This window comes from Ranitomeya imitator, chromosome 4, assembly GCF_032444005.1.
Source record: "Ranitomeya imitator isolate aRanImi1 chromosome 4, aRanImi1.pri, whole genome shotgun sequence".
Lineage (NCBI taxonomy): Eukaryota > Metazoa > Chordata > Amphibia > Anura > Dendrobatidae > Ranitomeya > Ranitomeya imitator.
This window is the reverse complement of record NC_091285.1, coordinates 279,061,100-279,067,894: the sequence shown is the minus strand read 5'-3', so window position 1 is coordinate 279,067,894 and position 6,795 is coordinate 279,061,100.

The window sequence follows — 6,795 nt, the reverse complement described above, 5'->3', positions numbered from 1 at the left end:
CCACAAATGCCATGACAGAATAGGAAGACAAAGAGCAGATCAAAGTAACGGACAAAAGAAATTTCGACTGTACCGTACCAATGGTGGCAGACTTAGCGAACCGCTTAGTGCGCTTAGGACAATCGGAGATAGCATGAGTGGAATCACCACAGTAGAAACACAGCCCATTCTGACGTCTGTGTTCTTGCCTTTCAGCTCTGGTCAAAGTCCTATCGCACTGCATAGGCTCAGGTTTATGCTCAGATAATACCGCCAAATGGTGCACAGATTTACGCTCACGCAAGCGTCGACCGATCTGAATGGCCAAAGACAGACTCATTCAGACCAGCAGGCATAGGAAATCCCACCATGACATCCTTAAGGGCTTCAGAGAGACCCTTTCTGAACATAGCTGCCAGCGCACATTCATTCCATTGAGTGAGCACGGACCACTTTCTAAACTTCTGACAATAAATCTCTATCTCATCCTGACCCTGACACAGAGCCAGCAATTTTTTCTCTGCCTGATCCACTGAATTAGGTTCATCGTACAGTAATCCGAGTGCCAGAAAAAACGCATCAATATTACATAATGCAGGATCTCCTGGCGCAAGGGAAAATGCCCAGTCTTGAGGGTCGCCACGTAATAAAGAAATAATGATCTTAACTTGTTGAACTGGGTCACCAGAGGAGCGAGGTTTCAACGCCAGAAACAGTTTGCAATTATTTTTGAAACTCAGAAATTTAGCTCTATCTCCAGAAAACAAATCAGGAATAGGAATTCTTGGTTCTAACATAGAATTCTGAGCCACAAAGTCTTGAATATTTTGTACTCTTGCAGTGAGAAGATCCACACATGAAGACAGACCTTTAATGTCCATCACCACACCTGTGTCCTGAACCACCCAAATGTCTAGGGGAAAAAAAAGGCAAAACACAGTGCAAAGAAAAAAAAATGGTCTCAGAACTTCTTTTTTCCCTCTATTGAGAAGCATAGTACTTTGGGCCTCCAGTACTGTTATGAATAGGTAATTCAGAACCACAATGGACCTTGAAGTTCAGAGCACACAAAGTGACCTGACAATAACCAAAAAACATAGGACGAGCTCTGAGACGTGGAAACTCTGCTGACCGCAATCCCTAAACCTATCAAACCACACTAGAGGTAGCCGTGGATTGCGCCTAACGCTCCCTATGCAACTCGGCACAGCCTGAGAAACTAGCTAGCCCTGAAGATAGAAAAATAAGCCTACCTTGCCTCAGAGAAATTCCCCAAAGGAAAAGGCAGCCCCCCACATATAATGACTGTGAGTTAAGATGAAAATACAAACACAGAGATGAAATAGATTTGGCAAAGTGAGGCCCGACTTACTGAATAGACCGAGGATAGGAAAGATAGCTTTGCGGTCAACACAAAAACCTACAACAACCACGCAGAGGGGCAAAAAGACCCTCCGCACCGACTAACGGTACGGAGGTGCTCCCTCTGCGTCTCAGAGCTTCCAGCAAGCAAGAAAAACCAATAAAGCAAGCTGGACATAAAATATAGCAACAAAAGTAACACAAGCAGAACTTAGCTTATGCTGAGCAGACAGGCCACAGGAACGATCCAGGAGGAAGCAAGACCAATACTAGAACATTGACTGGAGGCCAGGATCAAAGCACTAGGTGGAGTTAAATAGAGCAGCACCTAACGACTTAACCTCATTACCTGAGGAAGGAAACTCAGAAGCCACAGTACCACTCACATCCACCAACGAAAGCCCATAGACAGAATCAGCCGAAGTACCACTTGTGACCACAGGAGGGAGCTCGACCACAGAATTCACAACAGTTCCCTGTGTGTATTATTTGCAGTGGTGAGGCTAGCGTCCATTGCCGGCCAGTGCACTAGTCAGGGCAGAGTTAGGTATCAGTGAGGGACGAGGTTCCTGGCGGCGGTGGGGGAAGGACCCACTTAGGGCAGTGCAGGGACAGGTTCAGGTTAAATTCAGGTGGTGACCATTCCCCATTTCCCTATCGGTAAGACCTTCCTTTCCCCATTTTCCATCCTTTTTTATGTGTGTTGCGCCATTGATTGAATGATCACCAGTTGGATCATATTGCATCGTGACATCAGGTTAATAATTGATTTAGGGGGGACTGTGAAGGAGAAAATGGCTAATTAAATCAATTATTAAACCTTATATAAGTCAGTTCAGATATGGTGTAGCAAGATGGCGACCCCCCTATTTCCTGCTCTTAGTATATTCTTTTGTTTTTGAGAATAAAGTTCAGTTGGGTACCAACTTTGACTGAGAGAGGAGTGTTTGTCTGTGTATCTGATGCATTCTTAGCCTCTAAGCTAGCACTCAGCTTATATTTGGTCAGGTACAAGCAATCATATAGATCTCACTTAAAAGATCACCCTCACACTCCTGCGCCAATTTTATGGCCAATAGTTCCTTGTTACCGATGGCGTAGTTCCTCTCCGAGGCGGGGAAGATTTTGGAAAAGAAACCACAAGTAGCCAGATGTCCAGAAGAGGATCTTTGAGAAAGTACCGCACCAGCACCAATGGCAGAAGCGTCTACCTCAAGAATGAAGGGCTTGTTGACCTCAGGCCAACGGAGTAGAGGAAACGAAGCAAAGGCTTGTTTCAGAGAATGAAAAGCATCTTCAGCTTCAGAAGACCAGATGTGGGGGTTGGACCCCTTGCCAGTCAAAGCAGAAATTGAGGCGACCAGAGTGAAGAAATGTGGGATAAACTGCCGGTAGTTATTTGCAAACCCGAGGAAGCATTGGATAGCTTTTACTTCCTGAAGACCTGGCCAGTTAAGCACAACAGACACTTTTTGCGCAGGCGTGTACTATGGAGGACAGAGAATGAACTTCAATCCAATATTGCAGCCAGCGTGCAGCCAGCGGGTAAGGAAAGGGTGAATCAAACACCCAAAAACTCCGCCCCTATGGCTGAAAATTGTTCCCTCCAAATTCAGGTGACAGAGTCCCTTTAAGGACTGGAACCTTGGCCAAAGTTATCTGAGAACACGAATCGCAAAGGGTTCTCAATCTTTTGCATCAGCCCTTTTTCCTTTTTGTAATTTTTAAAACGCAAAATAACCAAATGCTATTTATATATGTATGTTCACAGCAAAGAAACACCATATATGAATAGAATAATATACCCAATAAAACTTAACATTTAATAATACTCCTTAAAATAAAAACACATACCACATACAACCTAAAACCAGTATAAGCTGTTTGACACAAAGATATAAGACCAAGATACAGGGTGCTCTCGATCCCTAGGGTCCCAACTGTCTGTCCCCTACCTTGCTGCGGAGGTTGGCACTCTAAATATCCTGCGCAATGGCGCCCCCGCTCAACGTAGGCTATCCCTAAATCTCCCTAATAGGCCCTCACGTGCAAGAAAAATAGAAAAAAAGTCAAACAGCAGAACATACACTCATGAACTAATAACTGATAATAATGAACCTATTGCCCTTGCCCAGATACAAAAGTGCATATCATAACATACGTTTGGATGTTGCATAGGAGTAATGAGCAACAAACCAGGGAAACCTGTATCAGATCCCTAGTATGCCCCTGCCTGCCAGTGGCGGTTGGCACCCTAGAATCCTGCGCAAATGGCGCCCCCACTCCACGTAGTCTACCCCTAGTACCACCCTAGGCTACTTGCAAGGGGAAAAACAAAAGATACCATACAACATATATGGATAGGGGCAAAAATAACACTTCAATCAGAGTAGAAATGATATACAATAAAGCCCAACACAACACACCAAACAGTATCGATAAATAGGAAAAATCCAAATGTTTAACTTTCAAATATAAAATCCTCTTTAAAGTATGAAAATTTCGACGCGTTTCCCTGAAATCAGTTCATCAGGAGACATACTTATGAGCATTAAGAGAACTTATCTGAGTGACGGTTCAGGAGGATAAAGATCACACACTAAGCCATTAATGTGCGGTGGGGAACAGTGTCCATCCGATACCACAGCTCTAAGGCTACGTTCACATTAGCGTTGCGCCGCCCTGCGTCGGCGACGCAACGCGCGACGCACGGAAAAACGCGCGCAAACGCGCGCAAAAACGCGCGCGTTTTGCGACGCGTGCGTCGTTTTTGACGAAAATCGGACGCACAGAAAATGCAACTTGTTGCATTTTCTTGCGTCCGACGCTAGCGTCGGAAACGACGCACGTGGCGAAAAACGCCACCCAAAAAACGCACGCGTCCCCTATGTTAAACATAGGGGCGCGTCGCCGCTGCGTCGCCGCTGCGTCGCCGACGCAACAGCGGCGCAACGCTAATGTGAACGTAGCCTAAATCAGCCTTATGTTACAGACTTTGTGACCAGCTTATATAGAGCAAATACCTTCTTGTTAGTTCTGATTTCACCGCTCGTTCCGGCATCAATAGCACTTCCGGGGTCACAGTTCAGCCTTACCATATCATGTGACTAATTACTATAATAGTCACTAATGTGCCTACACATATCCCAGCGCTCAATTTTCTCAGACATGTAAAGCGCTAATGCGCTACAATCGTGACCATACTCCGTTAAATTTGGAGCACACTGAACAATCACGGAGCAGTGAGCCGGTATTGGTACTTCCGGGGTTATGAACTCCTCACTATGCGATTCACCACTTAGTACACAGCGTACCCACCATTAGAAAAAGAAGGAGGAAAGCACTACCAGACAAAGCCGGTACGCATGCGCTGACAGTGCATTAATACTCCAATTGATTTGAAACTGATTCCTACAGAGTACTTTAAAATGCGGTACACTCATACACTTCCTAGTGCGAAATCGCACACTATAAAGAGCGCTACTCAGTGCACAGGCGCACCCTTCGGAGAACTTTTTCTTTATATATATAAATGTAATTTGAGGAGTTACTAACAAAAAAGTATAAATCAAAAAATCTTCCTGACTATACAGCCAAGGTTATATCAGAGAATAAATTTACAAATGCAATATAAATCATATACAGATACACATAATCTTTAGGGCAGCTACACTGAAACAGGTAGACCACCCCCTCAGTTTTACAGTTGGCAAAATGCCTCATGTCATACCTGATTTTAGTATGGGAGCTAGCAAAAGAGTTGGATCTGGAAACATACTTACAAAACTTACACTGCCCTAAAGATTATGTGGGTAAAACAAAGAGGGAGCTACGCAGAAGAGTTGGTGAACATGTGGGGGACATAATAAATAAGCGTGATACTTCTATCTCTAATCACGTGAGGGAAGTGCATGGGGGTGACCTCAATTGTTTCTGTTTTTCTGTGATGGAAGTGGTTAAACCGTCAGAGCAAGGGGGGGATTGGGATCGTCTAATCCTCCAAAAGGAGACAAAATGGATCTTCTGTATGAAGAGTATTAAACCAATAGGATTGAATGATCAACTACAATTTGGATGTTTTGTATAGAAGGTGTCGGGACCCTGTCCCCTATTGAATCCCAGACTTGATATAATTCCCATGATCCATTGCCCCTAATGGGGTCTGATCGCTATCTGTATATGATTTATATTGCATTTGTAAATTTATTCTCTGATATAACCTTGGCTGTATAGTCAGGAGGATTTTTTGATTTATACTTTTTTGTTAGTAACTCCTCAAATTACATTTATATATATAAAGAAAAAGTTCTCCGAAGGGTGCGCCTGTGCACTGAGTAGCGCTCTTTATAGTGTGCGATTTCGCACTAGGAAGTGTATGAGTGTACCGCATTTTAAAGTACTCTGTAGGAATCAGTTTCAAATCAATTGGAGTATTAATGCACTGTCAGCGCATGCGTACCGGCTTTGTCTGGTAGTGCTTTTCTCCTTCTTTTTCTAATGGTGGGTACGCTGTGTACTAAGTTGCGCCTTACATCTTGTGCGACTGCGCGCTGTGAGACGCAGTGGTGAATCGCATAGTGAGGAGTTCATAACCCCGGAAGTACCAATACCGGCTCACTGCTCCGTGACTTTTCAGTGTGCTCCAAATTTAACGGAGTATGGTCACAATTGTAGCGCATTAGCGCTTTACATGTCTGAGAAAATTGAGCGCTGGGATATGTGTAGGCGCATTAGTGACTATTATAGTAATTAGTCACATGATATGGTAAGGCTGAACTGTGACCCCGGAAGTACTATTGATGCCAGAACGAGCGGGGAAATCAGAACTAACAAGAAGGTATTTGCTCTATATAAGCTGGTCACAAAGTCTGTAACATAAGGCTGATTTAGAGCTGTGGTATCGGATGGACACTGTTCCCCACCGCACATTAATGGCTTAGTGTGTGATCTTTATCCTCCTGAACCGTCACTCAGATAAGTTCTCTTAATGCTCATAAGTATGTCTCCTGATGAACTGATTTCAGGGAAACATGTCGAGATTTTCATACTTTAAAGAGGATTTTATATTTGAAAGTTAAACATTTTGATTTTTCCTATTTATCGATACTGTTTGGTGTGTTGTGTTGGGCTTTATTGTATATCATTTCTACTCTGATTGAAGTGTTATTTTTGCCCCTATCCATATATGTTGTATGGTATCTTTTGTTTTTCCCCTTGCAAGTAGCCTAGGGTGGTACTAGGGGTAGACTACGTGGAGTGGGGGCGCCATTTGCGCAGGATTCTAGGGTGCCAACCCCCACTGGCAGGCAGGGGCATACTAGGGATCTGATACAGGTTTCCCTGGTTTGTTGCTCATTACTCCTATGCAACATCCAAACGTATGTTATGATATGCACTTTTGTATCTGGGCAAGGGCAATAGGTTCATTATTATCAGTTATTAGTTCATGAGTGT